Source organism: Cupressus sempervirens, chromosome 11, assembly GCF_028749045.1.
Source record: "Cupressus sempervirens isolate cs-2001-9-10 chromosome 11, ASM2874904v1, whole genome shotgun sequence".
Lineage (NCBI taxonomy): Eukaryota > Viridiplantae > Streptophyta > Pinopsida > Cupressales > Cupressaceae > Cupressus > Cupressus sempervirens.
Genome location: NC_143128.1, coordinates 315516119 through 315521435, shown reverse-complemented (window position 1 = coordinate 315521435; position 5317 = coordinate 315516119).

Below are 5317 nucleotides of genomic sequence, written 5' to 3'. Positions count from 1 at the left end.
CATTCAATAGATGTGTGAGCCATACAATGTTTGTACAATTGACTGTAGCTGCCACATATTCTGATTCTGCAGTGGACTAGGATATACATGTTTGTTTCTTGCTAGTCCAAGTAACTAGCCTTTTGCCTAGAAATAATGCACCTCCACTTGTACTTTTTTTGTCATCAATGTTTCCTCCCCAGTATGCATTTGCATATGCATTGAGTTCAAATTTTCCATTCTTTTTGTAGTATAGACCAAAGTCATCAGTCCCTTTGAGATATCTCATTATTCTTTTTACTGCTATGAGATGATTTTCTTTAGGATTAGCAGAGAACCTAGCCACTATTCCTACTACTAATGCTATGTCTGGTCTACTATGTACAACATATTGTAGTTTTCCAATCATGGATCTGTACATTGTTTGATTGACTTCAGTTGACTCATTGTTTTTGGATAGCTTATTTCCTGTGGCCATTGGTGTGCTGACTGGTTTGGATTCCTCCAATCCAAATGTTTTAAGAATTTCTTTGATGTATTTTGATTGTGTAATAAATATTCCATGTTTGAATTGATGTACTTGCAATCCAACAAAAAATTTGATTTTTCCAAACATAGACATCTCAAATTCATGTTTCATTTTGTCAGCAAAGCCTTTGTAAAGTACTTCCTTACCACCAAACACTATGTCATCCACAAAAATTTTAGATACAATAATGTCTTTACCTTCTTCTACTTTGATGTACATGTTGCTATTATCATCAGTTTTTTCAAATCCAATTTGCACCAGATACTTGTGAAGTCTCTCATACCATGCTCTAGGTGCTTGTTTCAAACCATAGAGTGCTTTATGTAACTTACACACCATATCCTTGTTGTTTTCATCAACAAATCCTTGTTCAATGTAGACTTCTTCTTCTAGTATACCATTTAAGAAGATAGATTTTACATCCATCTGATAGACTTTGAAATCTTTGTAGGTAGCATATGCAAGTAAAGTTCTTACTCCTTCCATTCTAGCAATAGGAGAGAATGTTTCACCATAGTCTATTCCTTCTTCTTGAGCATAACCTTTGCATACTAATTTGGCTTTGTTTCTGGTAATCTCACCATTCTCATCTAGTTTGTTTCTGAATACCCATTTGGTGCCAATCACATTCTTGTCATTTGGTCTGGGAACCAAACTCTAGGTTTTATTTTTTCTTATTTGATCAATTTCCTCTTCCATAGCTTTATACCAGTCATCATCTTGTAATGTACCATGTACTGTCTTGGGTTCAGATTGGCTAATTAGATATGATTCATTTCTTAGTCTGTTCCTTGTCATTGGTCTTGCATCTTTGTCACCAATTATTTGTTCAGTAGGGTGATGTCTTTTCACATATTTGGATAATCTTGGCTTTGTCCTTGTTTCCATATTTGATCTTTCAGATTCAGGATCACTATGCACTTAATTGTCAGGTTGTTCTTCATCATGTATGCTGTCTTCAGAATCGGATTGTGCATTTTCTTCATTCTGTAACTCGGCTTCTGAATGCAACTCGACATTCACTGGTTGTGAGTCAGCTAAAACTGACACTTGTTGCTAATTTTCAATTTGATTGACATCATCCTCATCAACAGTCATTCCTTCATAAGAATATACAAAGGTTATGTATTCTTCCATTTTCTTTGGTATTTTAGCTTGGACTTCTGTGCGCTCATCAAAATTTACATTTTCACTTTCCACAATTTTGTTAGTGTTAATATTCAAACACTTATATGCCTTACTTCTAGTGGAGTAACCAAGAAATATACCTTCATCACTTTTTGCATCAAATTTTCCATTTCTAACATCTTTAAGGATAAAACATTTGCAACTAAACACTTTGAAATGTTTTACATTTGGTGAGTAACCATACCATAATTCAAAAGGTGTTGTATTTGTACCTTTCTTGACTTGTACTCGGTTCAATGTATGAAAAGCTACACTTAGAACTTCTCTCTAGTATTTTAGAGCAACATTCTTTTCCATCATTAATGTTCTGGCACAATCAATTACAGATTTGTTTCTTCTTTCAGCAATTCCATTCTGTGGGGGAGTTCTAGGAGCTGATGTTTGTCTTTTGATTCCATTGTCATTATAGAATATCTTGAATTCATTTGATGTAAATTCACCACCTCTATCTGATCTTAGGCCTTTCAAGCTTTTTCCAGTTTCCTTTTCAACTCTAGCCACATACCACTTAAACATTTGAATAGCATCATATTTTTGTTTTAAGAACATAACAGTCATCATCCTGGAATAGTCATCAAAAAATAACATTATGTATTTATCTCCTCTATAGCTTTGTATTTCCATTGGACCACATAAGTCAGTGTGAACTAACTCAAGTATCTCTTTAGATGTATAGTTTTTGCTTTTGAAACTTTACTTTGCCATCTTTCCTAGCTGATATTGTTTACACATGATATTATCAGGCTTCTTCAATTTTGGTAGACCTCTAACTTTCTTCATTTTACTGATTTTGACTAGATTGTCAAAGTTGACATGACATAATATTCTATGCCATAACCATTCATCATTAAATTTTGCAAGTAGACAAGAAATATCATCCATATCAAGGTAAAACAAATTACTCTTTGTTTGATCTCCTTTTCCTATCAGTTTACCATCATTGTCATAGATTTTTACAGTTTTGTTTTCAAATTCCACTTTGCAACCTATATTGCCTAATTGTGAGACACTCAGTAAATTGTAGTTTAATCCTTCAACATAGTATGCATTGTCACATGAAATTTGGTCTGTGATCTTAATGAAACCTTTTCCTCTGATTTGACATGGAGCATCATTACCAAATCTAACACTATTTCCATCATACTGAGTAAAGTTAACAAACTTACTTTTGTCTCCTGTCATGTGATGTGAGTATCCACTATCTATGATCCATCTGTCATTCTTATTTATACATGTCACCAGTGCTGTGGCTTCTTCTTCATCAGATTGGTCCTTAATGGCTACATAAAAAACTTCATCATCATTGTCATCAGAATTTTCTTCAACAATATAACACTTCTTACCTTTTTCTTTGTAATCTCTCTTGTCATCATCTCTTCTATTCTTGTATTTGTTTCCTTCCTTGGAATCCTTTTTCTGTGGACATCTTGCAGCAATATGAACTACTTCATTGCAATTGAAACAAATGATAGGCATCTTACCTTTGAATTTTCTTTTGCCCCTGTGAAATCTTCTAGCGAGCAATGCTTCCAATTGTTTCACATCTTCCTCATCAGTGCTACTGTCACTAGATACATACTTCATTTTTCTTCCTTTCCTAGATTTCACTTGTTTGGCATCTTCCAATGAGAACTTGGCCTTAAAAGAAGATTCAACATTTTCAGGTTTGTAGTTTTCAAAGTTAGATAACTCAAATGTAGTGAGTCTACCTATTATACCTTTGAAGCTTAGATTATTTCCTGGTATACATCTTAGCTCTTGTATTGCTGATACTCTAATAGCATAGATAGGGAGCAAGGTCCTTAAGAACTTACTATTAATAGTGTCTTCATCCAGTTGACCATTCAAGCATCTTATTGCACTTACCACTTCCTTTATTCTTGCACCATACTGAGCAGCATTCTCATTTTCTTCTATTTTCATGTCATCAAATTTTCCTCTGAGACTTTCTCTTTTTGCTCTTTGTACATTCTAATCTCCTCCATAGATGTCTGATAGGGCTTTCCACATTTTGAATGTAGTGTCACATCCTTTGATATCATCAAATTCAGCATAGCTGAGTGCAGAGGCAATTTCCAGCATTGTCTGGTTGTGTTCTTGTTTGTTTTTCATGTCTTCGGCAGTAGGAGCACCTGTTGGATCTACATGTTTAGTGACAATTGAATTTTGGGCATAATCTCCTATGGATCCAAGATGTAGCTTCATCAAACTTTTCCATGCAAAAAAGTTGTCTTTGTTGAGCTTGGGAACTTCTCTCTTTGGCATTTTGATCTTTTCTGCTAGTAGTCCCTTTAAACTGAATCAGCAATCAGGCTCTGATACCAATTGTTAGAATTATTTAGAATAACTAAGAGGGGGGGTGAATCAGTTATTCAAGGTCTAAATGCCCTATTAATACCTTTAATAGTTTTTAATGAATCCATACCCTTTTCATCTGTTCAAACTTAAATCATTCATATAAGAAAATTACTGTAAATCAACATGCAAAGATAAAACATTCAAGATCAACACATGACACAATGAGTTACGTGGAAACCCAATTTGGGAAAAACCACCAGTAACATGCTACTTGATTCTCACTCTTCTGAAGTGATGCCCTGTTAAAAGCCTGCCCTGTTAAAGGCTTACAACACACTCTTAAATGTGACCTTGTTAGAGGATTTCACCAAACTGTTAGGAATGGGCTTGGTTAAAGGTCTTTAGAACATTCACTTGGAATGTCACCCTGTTAAAGGATTTGTCTAATGGCTGTTAAACCAACCTAAGTCCATAGGATTTATCTTACTGTTACAATTGCTAGAAAGTAACGATAATGGTCTTTTGATCTGATATAACTTACAACATAATTTGCAGATTTCAGATCACTCTTTCAGTTCAATCCTTATGCTTGGCTTCAATCACTTCAGCTGTGACTGCTTGTCTCCCTCTCAAGCTTCATCTCCTTGAGTCTTCTTACTCATTCTGCCAATGCAATCATCCTTGTGCTGGTCTATTCAAATAGAGCTCCTATGTTATCTTCTCCTTAGCACATTCTTCAGCATTTCATGCTTTTATGCTTGACCACGAATCTCTCTCTCACTATCCCCTCTATTCTGCTCTCTTTCTTCATTAACTTATGCCTTCTTATATAGAAGTCTGATTTTCCTTTGCCACTCAATTCTCCCTCTCCAATTTTGGGTTTCAAAATGGATTAGGTAGGATACAATGTATCTACCCCATATCTTGTTCTCTTCTTGAAACTTCCCCAGTTGTATCTTAAAAATGTTCTACATGGTGTTCTGTGCCACCAACTCATCATTCTTATCTTCCTTTTAATTCACAAATTTCTAGATAACAACTTTGTTGGCTTAGATCTGACGAATCTTCGATTTCCTAAATAATGCAGCAACTCGGCATTATTGAGTTATTGGTGCTCGACACCTTTGTGTTACTCGGCACCTATACCTGCTCGACACTTGGTTCTGCTTGACACTTGATTCTTCTCAGCACTCGATTCTGCTCAACACTTGAACTTGCTCGGCACTTGAACTTGCTCAACACTTTATTCTGCTCGACACTTGAACTTGCTCGACACTTGAACTTGCTCAGCAGTTAACTAGGAATTTTCTCGGCTCTTACTAG